This window comes from Panthera pardus, unplaced genomic scaffold (assembly GCF_024362965.1).
Source record: "Panthera pardus isolate Hobbes unplaced genomic scaffold, ASM2436296v1 HiC_scaffold_7, whole genome shotgun sequence".
Lineage (NCBI taxonomy): Eukaryota > Metazoa > Chordata > Mammalia > Carnivora > Felidae > Panthera > Panthera pardus.
In genome coordinates, this window is record NW_026527002.1 from 15,852,724 (window position 1) to 15,861,479 (window position 8,756).

Genomic DNA, 8,756 nt, shown 5'->3' on the forward strand with positions numbered 1-8,756 from the left:
GATTCAGATTCTTCCTGGATATGCTGCCTCTTTTATTCCCATAATATTGGTCTTTAAAAAAATTTTTTTAAATATTTATTTATTTTTGAAAGAGAGAGACAGAGCATGAGCAGGTGAGGGGCAGAGAGAGAGGGAGACACAGAATCTGAAGCAGGCTCCAGGCTCTGAGCCGTCTATGGGGCTCAAAGTCATGAATCATGAGATCATGACCTGAGCAGAAGCTTAACCGACTGAGCCACCCAGGTGCCCCATATTGGTCTTTTAAAAAGAGGGGCAAAGGGAGAACATGTTTCCATGTATTTGGAGAACTATCATGAGTTTTAACAGGAATGTTCCTCAAAATGGCTATACAATCAGGAAGTCCCAAGGCCATGAAGACAAAGTGTTTATAAAGCCCAAGCATCATTTTTTCTTTAAGCCAAAATATCACCACTGGCTGATTGCCATGCTGAACACTAATTACCAAACCCAACACAGTAGAGGCTTGACATCCATATGGGATGTGTCCTGTGACCTTCCAGATCTTAAGAATATTCAGGAATAGTAAACACAGAACTGGCAATAGACTGTGTTTTGAAGGATATTTTCACAAAGTAACAACACTCTTATCACTCCAAGAGAGTCATTCCTTGGATGAAGCCAATTCATTCACATAGCAAATGTTTATCGAGGTCTTTCTTTCATAGCTCAGAAACCTCCAAATTAGTTTCACAATGTCCTTGACTTCCATTCTCACTTTAGCAAATCTACAAGTTGAGGAGTTACTTGCACATAGTCCATATAAAAATGTTAAATCTGCCAGTGCAAATATTATAATTTATTTAATATACACAACATTTTTATAAGATTTTTTTAAAGAGGTGATGACATACTCTAAACTTTCCTGAATTTTATTCCTTAATTGGGAAAAGATGACAAATACATTGCCTTGAGGCCCATCAAGACCAAATCTCAGACAGTGCGTCTCACTTTAACTCCCTAGTTAAGGGAGTTGTCCCTAGGACAACTGCTTTTTTTAGTTTCTAAAACAAATCAACTTTGCTTCTTCTCTTTCTACAGACACGTTTATCCTAGTATCTCAGAAGCCCAATAATAAATCCAAAACTTTCTTCAACACATCCCACAGGAGACTTAGGCTCCTTATGGAAATAAGTTTTCTTCTATTTACACAGTTATGTCAGATTTTGTAAGGTACACTTGTGAATGAGGCCCCACCCATGACCCTTGTTGCATAGGAAATTCATAAAAAACGCAAGTAAGTAATAAGTCATATTAAGTATTATGAACTATTTTTTTAATGTTTATTTATTTATTTTGAGAGAGAGTGCATGAGCAAGGAAAGGGCAGAAAGAGAGAGAGGGAGAAGAGAATCCCAAGCAGGCTCCACACCATCAGTGTCGATCCCGATGCGGGGCTTCACCTCATGAACTATGAGATCATGACCTGAGCTGAAACCAAGAGTCTGAGACTTAACCGACTGAGCCACCCAGGTGCCCCGACCTATTTTTTTTTTTTTAATTACTTATGTGAAGTGAATTAGTTAGGAATTAGGTCTTTGAGACAAAGTTATGACCTGGATCCTGAGGACAGTGTTGTAATACCTTGAAAAAAAGTAGGAACAAGCACCTCTTTATTGTAAGGCTCACCTGGAAAGGAGAGGCTGTGACTGAGAAGTGGCATGAATAGGTGGAGAGAAGACAAGATGGTTCCTACCCCTTTGTTTTAAGCAAAGGAATTTAGATTTGATTTGGCAGGTACACTTTTTTTTTAAGTTTATTTATTTTGAAAAAGAGAGTGCACAGGTGTGTGCACATAAGTGCAGGAAAGGCAGAGAGAGTGGGAGAGAGAGAATCCCACGCCAGGGTGCTCAACACAGGACTCGATCCCATGAACAAAACTGTGAAACCATGACCTGAGCCGAAATCAAGAGTCAGATGCTTAACCAACTGAGGAGAAGAATAGCAGACTAGTAATTATCTGGGAAAATGTGTCCTTTTAAAAATTGGTAGAAAATAAGTCAGAAAGAAACTGAGCTACCAGATTGTCTCAATAATTCAAATTATTGAATAATTATATTCAATGATGAGGGACAGGATGAGGTCCAGCTGTAGAAGCAATGAAAAAGAACCCAATTTAAGAGGCCCTGTAGATGGTGAATGATAAGGACCAGAGACTGATCAGACAGGAACCTGAAGCAGAATCTAGCATCAAAATAGCTCCAAAATGGTGAGCCTGGCAACATCTAATTGTGAAATGCTATTTAATTAATGAAGTCAACATATATTAATTGAGCAGCTATTTATATGACAGGCACTATTCTGGGTACTTGGAAACCAAAGAGACAAAACTCCTTGTCCTTAAGGAGTTTACATTCTACTGAGGTAAACACGAGGAGCTGTGAAATTAGATACAAAAGGAGGTTGAACCAGATAATCGCTAAGGTCCATTCCAACTCTTACTTTTGTGATTCCAAAAAAGATGGAAGAGGACCTCACATTTTTAAGAAACATGTAGGTCATCAAACTTCCTTCATTCTAAAAGTACTTACTGGGCACAAACTATATACAAGGCATTGTCCAAAGCCCTGAAAACACAATAGCAAACAAGACAGCTCCTTGTCTGATTGGGCCTGTATCTAAAGAGGATACATGCAAAAAAGTCACTGAAGGGCTTAAACTGAGATTGATCTGATCCAATTTATGTTTTAAGAAGGTCACTTTGCTGTCCTACAGAAAATGAGTTGAAGGGGATCATAGGCTAAAGAGGAAAGTTTTCTTCAAAGACAGATGGGAAGATGAAGGTGGTCTCATTGGACATGTAAAGGAGTTAATGTTAAGATATCCGATAGGGATATGACTGGACTGGATATGTGGTGAGGATAATGGTGGCATCATGGATACTGTTATGTTTCTGGTTTAAGCAATAAGAAGTCTGCGATGCCTTTTATTGTGACATGGGAAATTGGCAGGAGGAATAGAAATTAAAGGGAAAAAACAAACCTCTTAAGGAAAACTTTATTAGGGAATTTCTGACTGGGGGTGTAAGCAAGAAAAGGTATCTCAAATGTCAAGTAATAGAACTTCATCAGAGATTCCAGATGTATGGAATCCACCAGTGTAGGGTGGATATGAATATTTAGGGCTTTGATCTATTGGCTTTTTTTTGCATCCAAGTGCAAGTTTTAGGGGTTTCAGTGGGCAGGGAGAGAGCAAAGCTTGCAGACTGAAGCTGAGTAGATTCTTTGATATACACGCCAGAAAAAAACATTACAAAATATTTACCCATCATCAAGTAGCTTATTAGCACTGTTACACCACATATCACTGACAGTGAAGAGTCTAGGCAGGGATATTCTTTACCATCTTAGTGCCACAGGCAAGACTGAAAGGCAAACAGAAATGCTTTGTGGGGGAAAATTAAATGACTTCCCTGTAATAAATGAGACTGAATGGCAAAGTCAACATCCTGTCCCATAGCTCAGGTAATATAAAACCTTTATTTACAATGCTGGTCTCTGTTACTGTATTAATTGGTATCTAAAAGTCACCATCTCTGCCTTAATCCTTATTTAGAAACATCCAGTTGTGAAATACATTGGTGGTACCCAGAAGCAGCTAATCAATACTGCAGGGATTCTTTCTGACATGGAAAATCAGAACTTGGCAGGTAAATGGACTTTCTGTCCTGGCTCTCAAATCAATAGGTCAATTGGTTCTGGCTCCAAGTATTCAATATATATTTAACCTAAAAATAATAGACTCTTTTGAGCCAGTTCTATGAATCTCTATTAGTAAGTTATAGGTTATTGGGAAAAGACTTAAAAATAATTGACAGGATAATTCAATAGTGAAAAGGTAGGGAATCACTTTTGTATGGGATCTTAGTGATATCTCTGGTTCATTGTTTTTCTCTAAGAGCTACCCCTATAAGATTCTACCCCTATAAGAGCTCTCAGATCTTTCCCCTCCTCTCTTCTTACCCACTCTCATGATCTCACCCTCCAATGCTATTTAATTAATGTAGTCAACATATATTAATTGAGCAGCTATTTATATGGCATGCACTATTCTGGGTACTTGCGAACCAAACTTGCGAACCAAACAGACAAAAATCTTTGTCCTTAAGGAGTTTAAATTCTCCTGAGGTAAACACACAAACAAGAAACATGTATGTAAACAAATTATATAGTATGGTAGCAGGCGGTAAATGCTATGAAAAAAAAAAAAAAACAAAAAGACAAGGCAAAGTAAAGTAAGGAGGAATCAATATGGTAATAAGACAGGGATATCTGGTGAGGAAGTCGTCATGGAGAAGGTAAAATCTGAACAGACATTTGCCTGGTGAAGGAGGAGGAGCTGGTGAGGCAGGATCTGTGGGGAAACTGTTCCAGGCAGAGGAAACAGCCAGAGCAAGAGCCCAAGGCCAAAAATGCAAGGAGCCCTAGTTAGCTAAAATGGGTGAAGCAAGTGGTAGAAGTGACATTGGGTTCTTTTCTCTTCTCCTCAGCAGCAGGACTCAAGTCAGAAATGTAGGAGTTACCACAGACTTCTCTTCTCTTCCCATGGCCATCAACGCCATCATGGTATCATGTGGCTTTTCCCTCATAAATACCCCTCCAGTGTCTCTTCTGACTTATTTTACACTGTCATCATTCCTTATAGAGATAGATGAAGTAGGCCTTAGCTATCTTCCAATCCACTGGTTTTCAAACTGCATACCTGTGAGTATCAGGAATGCCTCAGAAGTGACCCAGGTTGTTCACTTCAGGAAAGTGGGGAGGACCCATTATCTCACTGATGATAAAGATATATCCAAGAATGTTTTCTAAAATGTTAACTGGGATTATCTCTGGGTGATAGGATTTTAAATGTTCTTTACCGTTTTGTTTTGTTTTGTTTTTTTTTTTTTTCGAGAGAGAGAGAGAGAGAGAGCATGAGCAGGGGGAGAGGGACTGAGGGAGAGAGAGAGAGAGAGAGAGAGAGAGACAGAGAGAGACAGAGAGAGAGAGAGAGAGAGAGAGAGAGAGAATCCCAAGCAGGCTCCACCCTCAGTTCAGAGCCCAAAGTGGGTCTCAATCGCACAACCCTAAAACCATGACCCTGAGCCAAAATCAAGAGTGGGATGCTCAACAGACTGAGCCACACAGGTGCCCCTGGTATTTACTTCTTTTTAGAACTTTTTGTATTACTTACTTTTTCTTTGGAAAAGTATATATTACATTTATAATAAATTTTTAAAAAATTTTAATGTTTATTCTTATTTTTGAGAGAGAGAGAGAGAGAGAGCCAGTGGGGCCGGGGCAGAGAGAGAGGGAGACACAGAATCTGAAGCAGACTCCAGGCTCTGAGCTGTCAGCATAGAGCCCGACATGGGGCTCGAACTCACCAACCGTGAGATCATGACTTGGGTCGAAGTCAGATGCTTAACCAACTGAGCCACCCAGACGCCCCAATAATATAAAAATTTTTAATAAAAATGTTAATAATAGGGGCACCTTGGTGGCTCAGTCAGTTGAACGTCCAACTTCAGCTCAGGTCATGATCTCACAGCTCATGAGTTCGAGCCTGGAGTCAGGTTCTGTGCTGACAGCTCGGAGCCTGGAGCCTAATTCGGATTCTGTGTCTCCCTTTCTCTCTGCCCCTCCCCTACTCATGCTCTGTCTCTCTCTCTCTCTCTCTCTCCCAAAAATAAATAAACATTAAAAAAAATTTTTTTTAATGTTAATAATAAACTCCTTCTGGGGATTATCTTATTTATTGACATGGGGAAATACATTGTTGAGTAAAAGTCAATATATAAGATGATACTGTAAAAAAGAGAGAGGCAAACCAAGAAGCTGACTGTTAACTATAGAGAGCCAAATGATAGTTACCAGAGGGGAGGTGGGTGGGAGAATGGGTTAAATTGGTGATGGGGATTAAGTATTTCATGGAAGTACTGAATAACTACATTGTACACCTGTAACTAATATTACACTGTATGTTAACTCGAATTTTTAAAAAATTTTTAAATGCCTATTTATTTTTGAGAGAGAAAGAGAGACAGAGTGCAAGCAGGGGAGGGGTGGAGAGAAAGGGAGACACATAATCCCAACCAAGCTCCAGGCTCTGAGCTGTCAGCACAGAGCCCGTCAAATTCACAAACAGCGAGGTTATGACCTGAGCCAAAGTTGGCCACTCAACCAAGTCACCCAGGTGCCCGAAAGAACTGTAATTTAAATAAAAATAAAATACAAATAAAATGCAAAATAAAATGAAATAAAGTAAAATAAAATAAAATAAAATAATAAAATAAAATAAAATAAAATAAAATAAAATAAAATAAAATAAAATAAATAAAAGGATACTGTGTCTCTGTCTTTACAGAATGGAGACTACGAGATACATGCCAGCATGTTAGTGATGGTTTTCTCTGAACACTGATGACAGGTGACTTTCCCTTTGTGTGTTTCTATACTGGTACATGTTTTACGCATTGAATAAATATACATTACATTTATAATTTTTTTAAATGACAATGTTGTTTTTATTCATTCCATACATTTTAGAAAAACTAGTATCTAGAAACTTGATTGTATATCATATTTACATTGAAAGTACTTTTGTTAATGCTAATTAAATCTCTTACCCATTATCACCTCTTGATGTGTATACTACTACCCTACTGACTTACTGCCACCTCTAGAAACCCAGGAAAAGAAGACGATGTTCATGCAATTGTTTCTCTTTGTGCGGCCCTAAGATAAGGGGAAATGACAGACAAATGGCTTTGGAGAGACTGCATAGGAAGACCTGCAGTTCTTCTAAACAGCAAATGGATAAGGGCTGGGACTATAAACACCAACCTGGGAATCCTCATCACATTTGTCTCCAGATTCCCACAACAATAATATTGTGTATTTATCTCGGTTGTTTAATCCCTGTCCTTTAACTTATATTTCGCAGATCTGAAAGCCCATTTTTTTCTCATGCTGAAATATGTGCAATATCATTTGAATCTCTCCCCTTCAGAACTGCATTCTCTTGGTCACATTCCAATCAGAAAGGGTTAAACTTATAGACCTTACATTACACTTGTTCCTAGAAATCCTGACCAGAAAAGCTCTCCTCAGTGAGCCCTCAGTGTCTTTATTTTATATATTTTATATCTAAGCCATCTTCCCAGTCAATGAACCTCCCTAAAAGATTAATGTAGTTTGAACTTTTATAGAGGAATATCATTTGTGTGCTGTCATATTTAGCACAAATGGTGCTTCAGTCACAGCTCAGTAATATTCCAGCATATTATTTCCATGGCATTTGAGAGTTTAAAGAATTATTGAAGGGCACGCTGTACTCATTTGGTAATAAGGCAGAGACCACTGCCGTCTACATATGATTTCAACAAATGGAATCACTACTAATTTCATTGCACGTAGCAAAATAGTTGTGATAATAATCCAGGTAAAATATCCCACTGGAGGAAATAGAGGAGATAGAGTCTTCTATAAGACCTCCAAGAAGCACTGAAGAGGAAGTCCTAGGAGTTGAGGGCAAAATGTGGAGAAATCATCTTCCCTCATGAATACATACCTTTGATGTTGTGGTTTTATCAGCCCTGGGTGTGAGGCCACGGACTTCACTGGCCGTTATTTTTCTGCAGAAGCTGCCACAGACAATATGCAGCATGATGGGAATGTTGGAGCCACTGAAGGGGAATGAAGGGGTTAATGTCTTTCAGGGGGAAATCCTAACCACACCAAAGCTCAGGTATTTGGTGAGAAAATTCCCTGATTTTTGGAGCTTTGCAAAGCACATAGGTGAGACTAGTTTGATCTTTTTTTTTTTTTAACATTTGAATTGACAGCTAAGTTTTAAGGAAAGGTCTTGCTTACTGTCAGGTGTCAGCAGAGTAGTTTAAAGGTTTCTGTATCTATGCTAAATCAGAAATAGAAAGAGAAACCTGCTGTCATGAAAGATCCTTTTCATATATACTATTCCAACCCTATTTGAGGTACTGACCTTTTTTTATTGAATTATCCTTTCCAAGCAACAACAGTATTTAAATCTCCAACCTGTGAGAATCCTGAGATCAGAGACAGACCTCATCTTCCATTCCCATACCAAGAAAGGGATAACTTTGCCATTTGGAGAACTGGCGTATTCACAACACAGTATAGTTTCTTCTGCCTATTAACAGTTATTCTTGGGACGCCTGGGTGGCTCAGTCAGTGAAGTGTCCGACTCCAGCTCAGGTCTCGTGGTTCGGATCGTGAGTTCAAGCCCCGCATTGGGCTCTGTGCTGACAGCTGGGAGCCTGGAGCCTGCTTGGGATTCTGTCTCTCTCTCTCTCTCTCTCTCTCTGCCCCTCCCCCGCTCATGCCCGCGTGCGTGTGTGTGCGCTCTCTCTCAAAAATAAACATTTTTTTAAAATGTCATTCTCTGCAATTAGCATTAACTTAATGAGACATTTTGAGAATACTGTTATTTGTATTAGTTTGAAAAAATCCAACTGTGAATTTAGACAAAAAATGGCTCCCCCTCCAGTTTTCTCCCATTGCTTCCCAGTCCCTCCTTTCCACCTGCCATGTCTTTAAGGAGTTTAAGCCTTTTAGGAAAATGCTCTTGGACTACCCTGAGGGCAGCATCTACCCATTATTTATTAAGGGAGTGTGAAATTATTTCAACAACCTTTTCGTATCTCTCAACCGTTGGGAATTATACTATCTATAAACTAGATAAAAACCATAAAAAATACACAATGCCAATAAATGGTAC